This window comes from Peromyscus leucopus, chromosome 2 (genome assembly GCF_004664715.2).
Source record: "Peromyscus leucopus breed LL Stock chromosome 2, UCI_PerLeu_2.1, whole genome shotgun sequence".
Classification (NCBI taxonomy): Eukaryota; Metazoa; Chordata; class Mammalia; order Rodentia; family Cricetidae; genus Peromyscus; species Peromyscus leucopus.
The window spans coordinates 63,779,951-63,798,959 of record NC_051064.1 but is presented as its reverse complement, the minus strand read 5'-3'; the positions used below and the strand labels follow the sequence as shown (position 1 = coordinate 63,798,959).

The following is a 19,009-nucleotide window of genomic DNA, read 5'->3' as shown; positions in this document are numbered from 1 at the left end:
CTCCCATGGGGAAGGCCTCTGAACTGAGACCTGTGCTGTGTGGCTCCTGGCCTGAACTGAGCACTGTTGGGGCTGATATGACTTTGACATGGAAGTCCCATGTGGGCCTGTAACACTTTTTAGATCACTCTATAGATACTGTAGATATCCAATTGTTGCGTGGGGTGAGCCTAATTTTTTTAAAAATTTATTTATTTTTTAAATTACACTCATGATATTAATCACATTTGTGGTATTCATAGATTAAGTTCACAGTATTCATTCAATTTTATATATATTTAATTTTAAATGTCAAATGTCATTTCTTGAAGGGGGGTAGGAGGTCTTAAATACAGGCTTACAGCACAATGGGAGGACCCCCAGAGGGCAGAAGTTTGCTACTGATGTTTTACAATCTTGCATCTAAGCTGTTAACGCTCATTATTCAGGATACACAGACAAGGAACTTCCCTTAAGCATTCAGGAGGGTGGACTCCGGCAGGGAATTAGCTTTGGTAGGATATCAAGGTCAAGGTCCACAAGCAAGGCAACAGTTACCCAAAACGGGGGCCAGGGCCCTGCAAGTACCCCTTTTATTAAAAAATGAGCTTCTGACTTGGGTTGCATGGGACGTCAGCAGATCACCTTACCCGACATGGACACGCCTGCCCAGAGCCTAAATTGTTTTATCTCAATTAAAAATGTTTGATTAAATGAACAAAGAACATTCAAGAATAGATTTTAGCTGCCTGCTCCAAGGATAGCACTAGAGGACAAATCATATGTGTTTTCACAGTTCCTCAGGGACAAAAGGATAGACATCTGAATGTCACCTCGTCTGTAACATATGCAGATAAAAGAGTTATCTTTTATGTCTTCATTATAGGACTCTCTCCCTAAGTTTTCCATGTATAAGTTCTGAAAACCTGTTTGAAGGGTACTCTTCTTCTTCCTCTTCTACCTCTTCTTCTCCTCCTCCTTCTTTTTTTTTTTTTTTTTTGTTTTGTTTTTTGTTTTTGCTTTTGCTTTTTTTAGAGACAGGGTTTCTCTGTGTAATCCTCACTGTCCTGGAACTCTCTGTAAACCAGGCTGGCCTTCAAACTCAGAGATCTGACTACCTCTGTCTCCTGATGCTCGGATTAAAGACACCCCCACCACCCAGGTGGTGATGTGCTTCTTGAAAGGGCATGAGTAAATACATTCTGAGGATCTGCTGGTTTGGCCCTGTTGATTACTACTTATAAATTTTTAAAAAAGGATGTTTTATATTTTATTTTATAATGTTTTAATTTTTTATTTATTTTTATTTGTATGGGTGTTTTGCCTGCGTGTCTGAGGGTGGCAATCTCCTGGGACTAGAGTTATAGACCATTGTGAACTGCCATGTGAGTGATGGGAATTGAATCTGGGTCCTCCAGTCCTCTGGAAGAGCACTTATAACCACTGAGCCATCTCTCCAACCTTATTTTTTTTATTTTTAAGTGTGAGTATGTGTGTGCATGCATACACATGAATACATTGCACTCAAAAGCCAGAAGAAGGCATTGAATCTTCTAGAACTGCAGTTATAGGCAGTTATGAACTTTCCAATGTAGGTGCCAGGAAATAAACTTGGGTCCTCTGGAAGATCAATAAGTTTTCTTATTCACTGAGTCATCTTTCTAACCCTACTTGGAAAGTTTTCTGCCTTTTATATTATCTTAAACTAGGGGGCATTCAATGAAATAGCTTTTCTTGATGTTCAAAAGTCATGAACAGTAAGAGTGTATCAATAAAGTGTTCCACATAGGAAGAGATTAATGATATATGAGACCTAAATGGAACTTGGACTCTGAATTGGCCATTTTGTGTGGGTCGTCTGGAATTCAAGAACTAGAACTGATAAAGGTGGAGGCTGACTTTTTTTTTTTTTTTTTAAGGAAATAGTCACTGAGTCAAAACAATGGAGTCTACAATGGACTCAGAAAAATATTATATGCTTGGTCTATATTGATTCTAATTTTAAAATTAATCTATTGAGGGTCTCATATATCCCAAGCTGACCTCTAACTTACTATGTAACTAAGGGTGACCTTGAATTTATGATCCTCCTGCCTCCACTTCCTCAGTTCTGGAATGACAGGTGTGTATGATCAACCTGTCTTGGTTTAGCTGGGCATCGAACCCAGGGCTTCAAGCTAGGCAAAGACTCCTTCAATGGAGCTACTCCCTGGTAATGTTCTGATTTTTAGAATTGTAAATAAGTAAAGAAAAAAGAAATGCAGCATTCTCCTGAGTACCAGCAAAGCTATGCTGTTGGCTGATCATCCTGGGAAGACACTGGCATAAGCTTAGGGGGTCAGCCCTGTCACATGCTAATCCAGCCCTGCTCTTCTGAGGGGACTGGCCATTCCAAAGTGCTGTGAAACTAACTAATACAGTATTGCTGCCGCAAACAGAATTCAGCGTGCTTAGGTTAGGCGTCTTCTCTGCACATTCCATGGATGGGAAGCGTCAGGCTGGAACCTAGAAGTATCTGAAGCCTGACTCAGATGTTTATGTGATTCATTCCTTCCCAGCTAGGAAAACACCACTTGCCCATTATCAAAGGTAGATTAAGAAAAAAAAAAAAAAGAAACTGTAAAAATGCTAGGCATGGTATCATAGACCTGCAGTCCAGCACTCGAGGAGCTGAGGCAGGAGGATCCTAAGTCTGAAGTCAGCCTAGGCTGCATAGCAAAAACTCTGGATCAAAAACCAAATAAAAGAAACAGCAACAAAAACAGTGCAAAAATAATGAAAAGAAAATTCAGTCTCAGCCTGTTGTTGAGACTGCAGACTTAGACTTCTAAAGATGGCTCTCATTCCTGAGTTCCTGTTTGCCATGCTGGGTATGTGCTCTTTTTAAAAATGAAAACTGTTTGTTTAGTTATTTAGTGTGTGTGTGTGTGTGTGTGTGTGTGTGTGTGTGTGTGTGTGTTCTTTAATGGTTATGTAATATTCCATTGGGTTTTAGTTAGAGTTCATGTTAGGGGTAATCTAGGAGCTTGCTTGTTTTTTTTCTTTTAAGTTTTTATTTATTTAATTACTGTAGTAGATGCACACCCGTGCAGCAGCCCTACATGGGTGGAGGTCAGAGGACAATGTTTGGGAATCAGTTCTCTCCACTTTTCTGTGGGTTTGGAGGTTCAAACTCAGATCCCACGCTTTCGAGGAAAGCGCTCTCCCCTCCGAGCTGTGTCTGCAGCTCTCTCATCTAGGGGCTTCTAGCATTTGCCTCTATAAATATCACTGTGATATTTATCATTGTTGTTGTTGTTATTTAGAAACAGAAACAATTCATTAAGAAAGAAAAAAACAAGGCCCTCCAGGGGTGGCAGAGTCCTAGTGAACTTAGAAGGTGGGTGCTCATACTTAGTTTTTTTTTTTTTTTTTTATGAGCATCCTTGGTTAAATAAAAATTAGCACAGGTGCTATACACTCCTAAGACATGCCTGCCCAAATCACTTCTCAGAAGGGTAAAGCTAACAGTAACCTCACAAATTGTCCAACAACACTCCACTTTGAAACCTGGAGTATAAACTAAAAACCTAGATCTAATAACATCTTTGTTAGGTATACTCTGCTAAGTAGCCATGAATGGTCCTGAATTCTGCATACATATCAGAAACCACTTTTCAAAATAAAACTTTTTTTTTTTTTTTTTTTTTTTTTTTTGAGACAAGGTTTCTCTGTAGTTTTGGTGCCTTTCCTGGATTGCATTCTGTAGACCAGACTGGCCTCGAACTCACAGAGATCTGCCTGCCTCTGCCTCCCGAGAGCTGAGATTAAAGGCGTGCACCACCACCGCCCAGCTCTCAAAATAAAATTTAATTAAATAATTTTATTAAAGTGTTGAATTTTTATTTCATTTTATGTGTATGGTGTTTTGCCTGAATATATGCACCTGCATGTCCAGTGCTCAAGGAGGCCAGAAGAGGACATTGGATCCCCTGAAACAACCATAGACAGTTGTGAGCTGCCATGTGGGTGCTGGGAATTGAACTCTGGTCCTCTGGAAGAGCAGCCAGTACTCTTAACTGCTGTGCATCTCTCCAGCCTCTTAGTTTTGTTCTTAATAGTAATATGAGTGTATATCCTGTCTGTTGGTATGTGCGATGAGTTCACGGTCCTGGAGGAGCCGGAGAGGAGTTAAGACCCTGCAGCTGGAGTGCAGAAGGTACTCTTAGCCACTGAGCCATCTCTCCAGACCCAACGATTTATTTTATCGAGAAAGAGTTTTGTTATCTATCTCAAACTAGCCTCGAACTCACAGCAATCCTCCTACTCAGCCTCTTAACTGTTGGGATTGGAAGTGTGTGCCACCATGCCTGCTTCAAGCCACACTTGGTGGTTTATTTATTCGTGTGAAATTGATCCTAGAATCTCTCAAGGTGCAAGGGCTGTGTTGTTGATTCAGGGCTCGGCCACCTTTCTGCATAGACTTTCGTTGTATTTTATGGGTCATTCATAACCTGCAGTAGATGAGTGAGGATGTTGTCCCACAGGCTAACTAACACCTCTGTCCCAAGCTCAGGCCTAGCATTTGTCTCAGGATAATTCCAGTCGTCATTTTCAGAGAAATGGGCCGAGCTGGTAGCTACCATACAGTGACTGAGAACTCGGAGACTCTGGACTCTTGCTGCTTAATGGCAGAAGAGTCTGACAGTCTCCGGTTTGAGGCTCGCTCAGCTTAAGCTATCACTACTGTGTGACAGTAGGTAAAGCCCTTACCCTCTCTGAACCTTCCTTCCTTTATCTGTGAAAGAGGGTCACCGTGGCACCTCTCTAACAGAGTAGGTGTGCAGACGCCATGAAGGGACACACAAAAGCACCCAGCACTTGGCACTTGGAGACTGTACACTCTGTGACAGCATCTGAGCGGTCTGCATTCTCCGGCAGGCTGTGTTTTCTCACGGTGCTTTCCTCTCTGCTGAGGAAGGCGTGTCACACGGGTCAATACTCTCCATTGACAGGTAGGAATCCCCAGAGAGGCAGCAAACTGCCTGCCAACCTGCACTGTATGTCACGTGACTGGAGAGGCTGGGCAGGAGCCTCGGGTCTCTGACCCTTGGGGTGGGGCTCTTCCTTTTGCGAGACTGGCTTCCTGTTTCATAACTCCTGGTACCGGGAGTCCAGAGCTTCTTGGGCAAGTGTTGAGCCAGCCCTGCCCTGTTTTCCAGTTAAGGCTGGATTCAGACAGCCTTCGGGCTGGTCTTCTGCAGAGGGCCAGGCTGTGCGTTTATTGGGTTCTGCTGGCAATGTGGTCTCTGGCAATAACTAAGCTTTGCTGTTGAACGCAGCCTTACCCTCAGACAGCGTAAATGAGCAGGCTTAGCTGTATCTTGGTAGAACTGTATTTACTGGAGCCAGCAGTGAGTGGCTGGGCCCATGCACTGGGCTGTGGTTACCAACCCTGGTACACAGAGCAGGGAACAGCTTGGGCCAGGTATGTGGCCGACACTTGGGTACTGTGCACTTAATACATGAGAGCTTCTAAATGTCTCTTTTTTCCTAAGAATAATCATCCTAAAGTTATATATGCTTCCATTTAAAAAATGATTATGTTGTATTTAATGAAAAGGAATTCTTTTAAGATATATTTAGTTTATGTGTGTTGGTGTTTTGCCTGCATGTGTGTCTGTGTGAAGGTGTTGGATCCCCTGGAACTGGAGTTACAGACTGTTGGGAGCTGCCATATGGGTGCTGGGAATTGAACCCAGGTCCTCCGGAAGAGCAGCCAGTGCCCTTAACGCTTAGCCATTTCTCCAGCCCCAGTAATTAATTTTTAAAAAATTATTTATTATTTTTATTTGTATGCATGTGTATGTGCCTACCTTCGTTTATGTATTACATGTGTGTGCATGCAGGTGCCCATGGAGGTCAAAGGGTGTTGGGTTCACTGGAACTGGAGTTACAGGTGGTTGTGAGCAACCCGATGTGGGTGCTGGGAACTGAATCCATGTCATTTGCAAGAGCTGGAAGCACTTTCTGCTGAACCATCTTTCTAGTTCTTGTTTGTTTATTATTTATTATTTTTTTTTGAATGGGGAGGGTCTCTCTGTGTAGCCTTGACTGTTCTGGAACTCATCTGTAGACCAGGCTGCCCTCAAACTCACAGAAATCCATCTGCCTCTGCCTCCCAAGTGCTGGGATTACAGGCATCCAACACTGTGCTAGTCAGTTCTTAGGAATTTAAATTTTGGAGCACGGGAGGTTGCTGGGATTAAAGGCGTGCACCACCACACCCAGTCAGGAATTTAAATTAAAAAAAAATTCTTTCATGTTATTATGCATTGAAAACAGATTGGGAAAGAGTTTCTTATCCTCAAATGTAGATGAAAAATTATTTTCATGTATTCTAAGCGTTTGTTTTATCTATCCATTTGTTATTTTATTTTGGTTCTCATGCAGAGGGTAATTTTCAATTAAACTCTTTCTGGCAGATTTGGACGGTTTTTGTTTTAATTAGGAAGACATCTCAAATGCATCTCACTTTCACCCTTGTACCAATGTTGACTCGGATCATTAAAAATAATGGCTAGAGACACATTTATACTTTCAAAGGTCAGCTGCTGCCCTGTGCAATGTAGACAAGAATCAACATGTGAGTGTTCATGGAGTGTTTACTTCAAGAACATTCCTCTGGGCAGTGGTGGCCTCCTAACCCCAGGGCCAAAATACAATTAGCTGTATTTTTTCTACCAAACTGTCCAACAATAACGAGTGCACATGACCACTGGTTTTCGAAAACTTGAGTAGTTATTTTGAAATATTGCCATAGACAGTTTGACCCCAGCTGATAAAGACACCTGTTTTCAAAACCAGTACTCTGTCACCTTCAATAACTATTCTGCAGTAGCCTGCCAAGAAATAGTTCTCATTTGCAAATCCTGATAAAGTGCCTTCAAAGTCTCAGTAATGTGCTCAACAATCAGCTGGAAGGGAGCAAATGCCACTTTCTGATGTCGAATCTTCAGACTAGAATGTTGGGGAATGAGGAGGTGGCCCAGGACTGGAATGCTTGCCTAGTAGACGTGAAATCCAGTGGCACACACACACACACACACACACACACACACACACACACACACACAGAGGTGCAAACTGAAAACCTAAAAGAAAAAAAACGTAAGGTATTAGATAATCTTTTTTAAAAAAAGATTTATTTATTTATTATGTATATAACATTCTGCCTCCATGTATCCTTGCATGCCAGAAGAGGGCACCAGATCTCATTATAGATGACTGTGAGCCACCATGTAGGTGCTGGGAATTGAACTCAGGACCTCTGGAAGAGCAGTCAGTGCTCTTAACCTCTGAGCCATCTCTCCAGCCCCGGTATTAGATAATCTTAACTTCTGGGTTTTTCTTCTAGCCCAGGCTAGCCTCAAACTCCCTTTGAACTCTGATCCTCCTGCATGTAGTACCTCCTGAGTTCTGGAATTATAGGCTTCAAGCATGTTTAAGCAGGCTCTCTACCCTTGGAACACATACCCAGCTATCACTGTCATTTTCTGAGAGTGTTATTACACTGTGCATCTGCCTCTGTCTGTCCCTGTTGCTGAGAAGTAGGTGTGTGTGTGTGTGTGTGTGTGTGTGTGTGTGTGTGTGTGTGTGTGTGTGTGTGTTGGGGTTCCCTAGCACATAACTGACTTTGTTCTCAGCTTACCATCATTCAGTTTTATGATCATCCTATCCAGCAATCATACACGCTGGGTTTTGAATGAGGCTACTCTGGGGACCCATGCGTCAGCCATCACCACTCTTAACCCACTTGCTATTTGAAGGCCACACCTCATAAGGAGATTAATGTGAATGATGTGAACAGGCAAAAAAAAAAAAAGTTGCTTTCAGGACGTCAGTGTGTTCTGTCTGTCCTAAGGGTGTGGGAAATAAGGACAGAGGAGACAAAAATCTATCCATCCCATAAATGTTCATCTGTTTTCCTTGTGGGACAGATTCTGCAGAAAACGCCGATGCACTTCTCACTATTGGGGATAATCAGAACGACAGGGGAGTGACCCAATGGGGACCTCCAGTGGGGATTGCAGCATCAAATACTGCAGGCACTTTCTCTCCCCTCCTAGATCAGGAAGTAGACAGGTGAATGCTGGTGTTCGGCCCCGCTTCTCTCTTTGTGTTGAGTTCAGGACCAGAGTTCATGCTTGGTGCTGCCCGCATTTACAGTGGGGTTCCCTCCTCAGTTAACGCTCTCCAAAAGCTTCCGTACAGATGTGCCTGTCCGTTTGTTTCCACGGTGATGCTAAATCTCATCCAGTTGACTGGGGAGTCACCATCGCAGCTGTTCTGGGCAGGTTCTGATTCTTCCTCTGAAAGTCCTGCCCAGTCTTAATTTCTGGGTAAGCTGAAGTTGGACTCCTTGGACTAAAAGCCGTGAGTGGGCACAGCTGCTGTTACCACCTGCCCGTGCGTGGGTATGGCTTTGGAGGAGTTACAGAAAGGATACTGTGCTTTGTAATAAATAGGAGGAAGTGGTTCTTCGGATGCTTCCGTGCTTTCATTTTCTAGAATTATATTAATTCACTACAATCATATTAATCCAAGGTCTTCCACTGTGAAAGTGGTGAATCCGAAGGTAGTTTTCTTACAAAGGAAAAATTCACACCTCAGGGCAGAGCGTTTATGTTTTGGAACTCACAGTGTCAGGAGAACTTTTGGAAAGGCTAGGTTGGCTTGCCTGTCACCTATAATCATGTATTTCTGTTTTTGGAGTATGTTTTCCTTAGTAGACGACGACATTCCTAAAATAGAGCTCGCGGCCTCCAGTGTCTGCGGTGGCAGGCCAGGGTTCCGATGGCTACTTGAGGCAATATTCTATGAATGTGACCCTTCCGGAGAAGACCCAGGCCAAAGGGCTGGCAGTCCCTAGTGCCAACAGCCTCTTTCCAAGCGCTGCTCTTCCTGTGCACAGACAAGGCCTTTGGATGGTGGTAACCCAGCCCAAGAGACAGGAAGGCTCGCTGTTTCCCGTCACTTAGTTAGTTCCCGTCCAGTTTAGCACCCGGGCTTTTCTTTAGTTATTGCCACACCCGCTGATCCTCTGGTCTTTACAGTGAGCTCTCTACACCTTTCTGGGGGGAGGGGAAGGGAGCTAAATTTACAACTATAGGCAGAACAGGAAGGGAGGGGATGTCCAAAATGTGAGGCAAGAGGCTGAAGAGGTATGTGGAGAATCAGTCAGGATAGAGAAAGCCAAACCCTTCCTGAGGGGTTTACACTGTTTGTGATACACTGGATGGCTCCCTGCCTTCCCAACTGATGGCTTTGGACGGGCACTGTGAAGATTTTCTTTTTCTTTTTTTCAAATAATTTATTTAACTTCATTTTATGTGCCTTTATGTGAAGACGTCAGATACCCTGGAACTGGAGTTACAGACCATTGTGAGCTGCCCTGTGGGTGCTGGGAATTGAACCCGGGTCCTCTGGAAAAGCAGCCAGTGCTCTTAACCCCTGAGCCATCTCCCCAACCCCAAGGTTTTCATATTTGGTTTTTTTAACCTCTCTGTCCGCCTTTTGCCCCCTGAATTTTATTTTAAAGCTACAATTTTTTACCCAAACTCTTGATCAAAGGCGAGGGTAGAATGGTGTGAGTTTTCAGGAAGCAGCTACTGCTGGTGAGGAAGCACACTAGCAAGGGGTACAGGAAGCGGCAGACGCAGCCTGAAAGAGACCGGAAACGTCCAGGTGCTGCTGGTGGGGAATCCCAGTGTGACTGTTGGGCTTCCTAAATGTGTCACGGGTTTGCGAGGCCGTTTTGTTCATTCAATGGATTGACAGAATACCCCCGACAGTTCAGTGCCATGAGAAGAGATTTGGAGGAATGACAAAAAGTCGAAGGTAAGTTAGTGTCATGGTTGATTGTCACTGTCAATGCCTAGAATCACCTGTGAAGGGTCTTCTGTTTTGGAGACAGGGTCTCAGTGTGTAGCCCTGGCTGGCCTGGGCCTCACTGTGTAGACCAAGCTGGCCTTGAATTCACACCTACTTCCGCCTCGTGCTGGGATTAAAGGTGGGCACCCATGCCTGGCTTGGAGAGTTTTATGAAGACTTTTCTAGACTAGGTTGGCCTGTGGGACTGACCGTGAGAGTTTGTCTTGACTGTTAATTGACGTGCGAAGACCCTGAATGTGGGTGGCATATTTTATGGCTAGAGTATTGGAGAAATTATTTTGGCCACTCCACGTAGTTAAAAGGATATTTATTTAATGTCGAAACTCACAAATTAAGTAATGGGTAGGTCGCAGGGTCTGGGGAAGGTGTAATGCAGTCCAGCGGTGTTCTCCGGAGCTCTACACAGTCAATCTGCACTGGTCAGCGTCCCGGCACCGAGCGAGCGCCAGAGCGAGCGCTGGCCCATCCAGCTCTCGGTCCCCCGCCTCCCTCGCCCCGCCTCGTAGGCGTGACAGTTGCCAGAGTCTCAATGGGGGTTGGAACTTCCAGATCCAAGCTGGAATGGCTACCCACTACACTAGAGCCCTGGACTGTCTAAGAGTAGAGAAAGCCCTTTGAGTAGCAGACAAGGAAGGGTCCATTCGTGTCTCTCTTCCTCACTGTGGGTGTCATGTGACTGGCTGCTTGAGTTCCTGCCCAATTTCCCTGCAAGGATGGCCTACCACCTGGATTGTGAGCCAAGAAAACTCTTTCCTCTCTTACGTTATTTTCTGTCAGGGTGTTTATCACAGCAGTAGAAGTTAGAATAGCTAGTGCAAGCTATACAAAATACTGCTCAAAGCCTGGGCGAACATACAGCTCAGTGGTGGAGCACTTGGAACAGCATGGGTGAGGCCTGGGTGAGATCTCCACAGCAGAGAACACGAAACAAAACAAAAGCCGAGGAAACACTGTGACTCACTCCGGTGAAAATAGGAGGATCAGGAAAGGGAAAAGAGATTCAGAATTTACCACGTGACTCAGCTGGAGGTAATGACACCTCACTGCGGCGTCTGTTCTAAGTTTCTATGAAGTTATATTGGGAAGGTTATTCTCATTCCGTAAAGGCACACATAGGAAAAACATGACTAAGTCCTCAATAAAGTCAGTAAACGATGTCAACAACTGAGTAATCACAAAATATATACAATTGTTACCAAAAACAATCTGAAAGACATTGGTGCTGGGAAGAATTTCAGAGAAGCAGGCTGAAGGGCTGGACTTGAAGAATTGGCTGCTTTTGATAAATCCATAGAATTATTAAGTCTGCGCCTATATAACTTTATATAAAATTAATAGAACGTGAGAAAGGTCAAGAGAGAGGTGCTGGAGGATGTGCTGTAGCGCCATGAGTGTGTGAGTGAAGGAAGCAGAAGACAGCAGGCATGTAGAAAACCAGGGTTCCTTCTCGGGAGAGAGTGAAACGACATGGCCCGCATCTTTGGGACAAAGCAGAGAAGACACATTTTCTGATGCACTAACGATCCAAAAAGTCTGGTGGCGCACGCCTTTAATCCCAGCACTAGGGAGGCAGAGGCAGGTGGATCTCTGAGTTCAAGGTTAGCCTGGTCTACTGAGTGAGTTCCATGATAGGCAGGGATACACAGAGAAATCCTGTCTTGAAGAAGCCAACCAAATAACCAACCAACCAACCAACCAACCAGACAACAAAAACATCTCTCTGGGAAGTTGCACAGATCTGGAGTTCTGGGACAGTTAATAAGAACCTAGAAAACTCAGTGTTTGAGGACTTCGAGATAAGTGTTAATTTGAGAGACAAAACAAACAGAAAAATGAATTATACTGTGCTGCTAAGGCAAGCAGTACAAAATTTGCACAATTGTGACCATAGATACATGTAAGAATAATGAATCAAAAGTTCTTAAGCAAATATAAATATTGAGAGGGCAAGGGGGAAGTCAATGGATAGTGTCTAAACTCATAAAAGAAAAAGTAATAGAACCCAAACATCATATTTAGAAAAGAGAAGGGGCTGGAGACATGGATCAGCTTTTAAGAGCACTCACCACCCTTCCAGAGGACCTGGGTTTGGTTCTCAGCACCCATGCCCGGTAGCTGCCTCTACTGCGGCTCCAGAGGTCTGATGCTCTCTTATGGTTTCTGCAGGCACCTGCACTCATGTGCACACACACACACACACACACACACACACACACACGCACGCACGCACGCACGCACGCACGCACGCACGCAAGATGAAATATTAAAAATATATAAAAATATTAAAAATAAGCTGGACAAGGAGGAGCACACCTTTTCCGGAGCTGAGGACCGAACCCAGGGCTTTGCGCTTGCTAGGCAAGCGCTCTACCACTGAGCTAAATCTCCAACCCCAGGAGCACACCTTTAATCCCAGCACTCAGGAAGCAGAGGCAGGAGGCCAATCTGGTCTATATAGTGAGTTCCAGGACAGCTAGGACTACATAGAGAAACTCTCCCTTTTTTCAATACAAAGGAAAAGAATAATAATAAAATAGAGAAATAAAATCAATTAAAAAAAAAGTAGTAATGCCTTAAGAGAAAATTACAAAGAGTTAAAGTTGTGTGAGACCAGGAAGTGAGAGGGTATGTGATAAGTGTCCCAGAGTTTAAGCCTTAAACCTTTTTAAAAAGCCTTTTTATTATTCTCGGAAGAGATAAGTCTGTGAGAGAGTCTGGCACAGAACAATTGCTAAATGCTTTCTTGCTGAGAATCTAAGGTGTGTTTGACCCAGTGCACGTAGACAGTTTCTTGCAAAGACGTAGAGAATGACTCCGGGACCATCTAATTTTCCAACATGGCATTCCTTGTTCTGGTTCTACTGATGATGACTTTTATGCCTATGAGCACATGCTCTTGACCCCACAGCATGTGCCTGCCTGTACATGTGCGTGTATACAATCATTAGCCTATAAAGTTGTTTTAAATGATACAGCTGTATCAGCCTGCCTTGGGCAGCCACATCAGTTTGAACCTCCTTGTGACACCATTTGGCATCTGGACACAGGCGGCATTTTCCACCCCTGTCCTACATAGTGTATTTAGTGGTCTCAGGTGTTAGGCCCTAAGAACAAAACACCAAATCCTTGGCATTCAAGGCGTGCGGGAGCTAGGATGCTAGGATTTTACGTGTGCACACACTCGAGCACACACACACATACCACTCATTGCTCTGGCCTTATTTCTGGCATCCCAGATATCACTCGAGTGTAGCCAAAGCACCAACAGCTGTCTGTAAATGGGCAATTTCGACCCCAATGTGCTTGCTCTTGTGACTCTTCCTACATGGAAATCTTGTCACTCTCCACCCAGGTCCCTCACGGCTGCCACTCCAGTCATCCTTTCTAGCATAGCTAACTCTGCCCTTCCCTCATAGGACAGTTTATTCAGCTTCCCTGAAGGAAGCCTTCCTTGGCCACCCTCAGCTTTGGGGCTCTCAGGGCGACTGCACAAGCCCCCTGTTAGAGAGTCTCAGAACCAAAGCCCCAGCCTGATGTTTCGGAGTCTGCCTCTCCCTGGAACTAGTGACTTCCCAAGAGTTGGAGGACCATGTTGCCATCAATCTCTATGGTGTAAATGCTCTTACGATAGCTAATGTCTGGTCACTGGTGTGTCACAGATCGTGGATTCAGAAGAGATGTGCAATCTTCACATGCTATTTCCTTCAGAACAGTACAAGAGAGGACTGCTCATGTTCTCCAGTTTCGTATATAAAGAGTGCAGAGGTCATTGCTCCCAGGTGCCTAGCGTGTATGAGGTCCTGGGTTCGATTCCCAGCACCACACAGGGTTGGGGTGGGGAAGTTCAAGGACAGTTGGGCTGTGTCTCTAAACCCTGAACCCTGTCTTTTTTTTCTTTTCCTTTTTCCTTCTTTCTTCTTTTTCTTTTTTTTTTCTTTTTTTTTTCTTTTTTTTTTTTTTTTTCTTTTTCTTTTCTTTTTTTTTTTTTTTTTTTTTGAGACAAGGTTTCTATGTAGCCCTGGCTGTCTTGGAACTCACTGTGTAGACCAGGCTGGTCTTGAATTCACAGATCTGTCTGGCCCTGCCTCCAGAGTGCTGGGATTAAAGGTGAACATCATCATACTTAGCTCAAAACTCTGTCTTGAAACTCATCCATCTACCCCCTATGCCAAGAAAAAGAAAAGAATAAAGGAAAAATAGATTACTTGTTGAGGACCATGTGGGTATACGTCAAATAACTACTGTCTTCTATTTCACCTGTTGAAATTGATGCCAGGGCCAAGATGAGATGTGCCTGGCAGGATTTTTTTTTTTCATTTATGTAACCATACCTTTATTCATCTTTCTCCGACTTTGTTACTCATTCCTATGGACACAACCATTTATTATAACCCCCACACCTTCCTATTCAATCACCCTTGGTCCCCAGGTTTATTTACAGCTAAGAATTTGTACACAGAACAAATCAACTCAGTTGTTCTTAATACACAGAAACCAGATGGTCTCTGGGCTGGAATATTTGTCTTCAGCTTTTGGGAAATAGTTACATACTAACTTACACATACAAAGAAAATTCCTGGCAGGATTTTGTTTTGTTTTGAGACAGGTTTTCTCTGTGTAGCTTTGGAGCCTATCCTGGGACTCACTCTGTAGACCAGGCTGGCCTTGAACTCATGGAGATCTGCCTGTCTGTGCCTCCCGAGTGCTGGGATTAAAGGCATATGCCATCACCGGCCCGGCTTCCTGGCAGGATTTTTAAAAGTGGAGTGGGAATGATTTTTAGAGATGATACAACACACGTAAGTAAAACCAGCTGAAGGAAGATGACTGCTTCAAGCAGATGGCATGAATATAATCAGCCACAAGACTGATGTTAGTCAGCTCTCATTACTGTGACAAAGTACCCAAGCTCATCAAATTAAAAGACTGAAAGGCTTCCTCACATCAGTTTCAGAAGTTCTAGACTTCTGGCCCTGTTTCCTTGGGATGGTGGAGGTGAAGCACATCATGGTAGGAGCATGTGGCGGATGAGGCCAGTTCGTCTCACAGCAGCAGAAAACAAAATGAGACAGCTGGGGTCAGGGTCCCAATCCCCTTTCAAGTGCATGTCTCTCGTAATGTCTTCTACCATAACAGGGGCTTTCCTAAGGTCCCAATTCCCACAGCACTGTGGGCTGAGAGCCAAGCTTGCAACAAGTGTGCTTTGGGGGACCTTCAGTTCCAAGCTAAGGACATGGTGGTGCATGCCTGTAATCCCTCCACTCAGTAGGCCCAGGCAGGATTGTAGAAGGCCAACCTGACTGTAGAGTGAGATCTTGTCTCAAAAAAAAGGGGGGGGTCGGGGAAAGGCTTCAAGCTATGGCATTGTAACAGAAGGAAAATCCTAGACTCAAGGGGCCAGTAGATGAGGTCAGGGAGTGACCCTTCTTAGCCTTAGGAGGAGGGAAGCAGCCACTTAACTGAAGCTAAGAAAACACACACACACACACACACACACACACACACACACACACACACACACACACACACTTTTAACCACTAGTTCTCTTTTAAAAATGAAAGAAAGAGGGCAATGTAAACTAAAAATCCCTTCAAATCCAGTTCTCAGCAGAACTGGGACCTAGCCCCGCCCAGGAGGCTAGAGCCCGTCTCCTCTCCTTGACCAGAGCGTCTGCCCTTCGTTTGCTATCAATTTCCGCCAGTCGCCCTGCCTTTTCTGTGCCCCGGCCTCACCTCAGCAGAACAGGTTTTCTCCCAGTCTTTGTAAAGGTGCCTTTGTTGGAACCAACTGAGTTACTTCTCTTTACTGTAAACACAGTGTCCAGTGTCCCTTCCTTATTGTGGAGAGCCAGCAGCTTTTACGAGAAGCAAAAGCAGTCTTAAAGGTCACTTTCTGCCATTGACATCATAAAACAAGCCACAAGCCGTGGGTCACTTCATGAAAACCGCAAAGAGAAGCCCTGCTCATCCAGGACTTTACAATCTTTTTAAATTCAACGGATAGCCCACACGTGTTGAATCATAGTCAGGCCGATAAGTGTAAGACGATCGTGAGTAGGTGTGTAAGAGCAAATACGATCGACTCCCATTTCACTCGCCCTTGAAAGTTCCAGCATGGTTCCAAGCTGTACCTTCGAATCGGAGAAGCTGGGCGGGTTCACGTTGCACTCCGTGTTTCTTGGGCAGTGTCCATCCAATGCGAGCTCGCAGGTGTGAGCTACAAGCCCGTCCCGTTCACCTGAGCACTGTGACCTGGTGGTGGCTGTGTCCTCACATCTGATGAGTGAGCGGAGGAAGAGAAACCCCGGTGAAGCTTTCTGAGCAGCTGGTTCTCAAGGTTAGGTGTCACAGAGGGGCGGCAGGTCATGATTGCTACCTGGATGCTGTTCTCCCTCTTCACGGTAGGTCGCCTGGGGCACGGAGTTGCCACTGAGACTGTATGTCTGGCGTGCCTCAAACTGGGAGGCTGATTTCTACTTTTAATTACGTTTGTTTATTTATTTTTGTGTGTATGTGTTGGAGTGTCCTCAAATGCCAGGACGCGGGTGTGGGGTTTAGGGGACAGCTTGTAGGGAGCTAATTCTTTACCTCTACCATGGAGGCCCTGGGATCCAACTCAGGCCACCAGCTGTGGCAGCAAGTGCTTTTACCCACTGAACTGAGCTGTCTTCAGACCCACATTTCTCCTTTATTCTAGTTAGTTAAGTTAGTTAGTTAGTTAGTTAGTGACAGTGTTTCATGTAGCCCAGGCTGACTTTGAACTCACTGTGTAGCCCAGGATGACCTTGAATTTACTGATCCTGTAGCCTCCACCTCACAAGTGTTAAGACTGAAGACATGCTCTAATGAGCCTGGCTTATGTATGCAGGGCTGGGGTTTAAATGCAGGGCTTTGTGCAGCTGGGCAAGCACTCCACCAACTGAATTACATTCCCAGCCCTCCTCTCTCTGTTCTTTATTTAGTTGTTTGTTTCAGTTAGTTGTTTCCTTTATATTCCCCCCACTCCCCACTCTCTCTCTCTTTGAGATGGGGTCTCAAGTCACCTAGGCTGGTCTCTAACTCACTATGTGTCCAAGGGTAGCCTTGAACGTGAGCTCCTAGCCGAGGCCTGGGATTCCAGCTGTGTACTACTATCCCCAGCATCCCCCTCTTCTTTAAGGACGTGTCATTTAGGAACTCAAGGCCTGGAGTCACCCAGGAAGAGAAAGCACATCCCTGGCCCTTCCCGCTGTAAGCCAGTGTTGTGCTGCTGTGGACACTGTTTCTTTAAGAAAGCTAAAGTGAGAAGCTGTAGGACTGCCAATGTTTTTGTCCTCCCTGCTCATTGCCCCTGCCCCTTCCTCCTTTACCTACACAGCACTTTCTTTTCGGGGAGGCTGTTCTCTGGGGTTTCTTAAGCAGATGATTTAGTGCATAATGATTTCTAAACCAGCGTGTAAAGATCTCAGGTGCATTGCTGGGAAGCCAGGCTCATGGCGTGCATGTTGGGCTGTAAAATCTGCTCCAGTTGTGTAGCCTGACCCTGACTGTGCTGGCAGTGAGGGCAGGCATGAGGAAAGGCGAGGGAGAGCTTGCCTTTATTGCTTGAAAACCATTTCTTGCATCCCTTGCAGACCCCTTCTGGCCAGGTACTCTACCATGTGGAGGTTTGGGGGTCATTTTTCACATCTGTGTGTCTCAGCCTGGGTGGGTCAGAGTCAGAACTCTAACCTGCCTGTGTAGAGGTAGTCTTGTAAAGAAGGGAAGGGAGTATGCATCTGTTCACATGAGCTTTTTCCAGTCACAAAGATTAGTCACTGCCCGGTGGCTCATACGTTGTTTGAGATGTCAGAAGCAAGATCTGATTTGCTGGACCCCTCCTCAGTGAGTTATAGATGGGGAAATGGTATGATTGTTTCTTTCTGCTTTAATTCATGGATGTAAAGTGATAAAGATCATGCAATATTTTTTTTTTTAAATCTGAAGAAATGTTTAATAGCTTTTCCTCAAAGCTTAAATGTGAACTTCCAATGTAAGATCTGTGTGGTGGTAAAAGCTCTGAAATACCCTTAGAAGCAAGGCTTTGGAGCGCAAACTGGTTTAAGAAGGGGAGTTTATCCAGGTGTGGTGGTACAGGCTGGTACCCCCAGCACTCAGAGGCAGGAGAATCAAGGCTAGCTTCAGCTGCATAGAGAGTCTCAGGGCAGTGGGCTACGTAAGACCCTGTTTTAAAGGTAGAGCATGGGGCTGGGTCTTAATGGCTCTATTGGAAGGCACAGCAACTGACTTCAGGAACTGCAAGGTCCAGGGCTTCCCAGGACGTCACTGCTGTCCTTTTTCTGTATTCGGCCTTTGTTGCTCTCTTGAACTCTCCTCTGCTGGTGGCATCAAGATGACCCACTTCAGCACCAGCCCTTTGCCTGTTTTCTCAACTGCTTACAGTTCCAACACGTCTCAGAGACCGGCACTGGCTCTGATCGGTTCTGGTGCACCTCTTTGCCCAGGGTGGATGGGACATGGGGTGGAGATGAGTGTTTTCATTGACCAGGGTTGAGTCACACGGTCCCTCCTAGAGATGAAAGGGACGTGAGCTTCCTCAGGCACAGGGCAGAAGGTAGTTCTCAAAGAATAGTTCTCTTAGGGGAGTAGAGGCCTGGTGGGTGCCAGAGGCATGACCACAAAGGACAAGCACCAGATATGTCGATATCTTAGAGAAGAATAGAAATCAAGTGACCGTGGACTCCCTGCATTAGGCTGATGGGACATAAGAAAAGCCAGTTCTGTGCTTGTCTATGACAAGAGGACCCGGCATCTGAGAAGAGATGACTTAGTTGGTAAAATACTTGCAACGAAGGCAGGAAGACCTGAGTTTGAATCCCCAGTACCCACAAAGTAGCGTATACCAGTTGTCCTAGTACCGGGGTGGGGGTAGAGAAGGGGAATTTATCCTTGGAGCTTGCTGGCCAGTTGGTCTAGACAAATTGCTGAGCTTCAGGTTTGATGAGGACCTTGAAAGAAGATGGAGAATGATCAAGGAAGACGTCCTACATAAGCTTCTGCCCTTCATATCTGTTGCACACAGAGAGGGAGAGAGGAGAGAGGGTCAGGCAAAAAAGAG

General features: G+C 45.1%; 1 protein-coding gene across 7 annotated transcripts in view; it reads left to right on the top strand.

Annotated features, from left to right (window-relative positions):
* Palm2akap2 (PALM2 and AKAP2 fusion) overlaps positions 1-19,009 on the top strand; it is a 474,883-nt gene that overhangs the window by 382,123 nt on the left and 73,751 nt on the right. The window contains exon 1 of one of the 7 annotated variants that reach the window (XM_037202636.1): positions 9,626-9,858. The exons of the other annotated variants lie outside the window; for them this stretch is intronic. The gene's annotated coding sequence lies outside the window, so the exon portion shown is untranslated. Of the gene's footprint in view, positions 1-9,625; positions 9,859-19,009 lie in introns of those variants that run through there. 7 annotated transcript variants of the gene reach the window in all.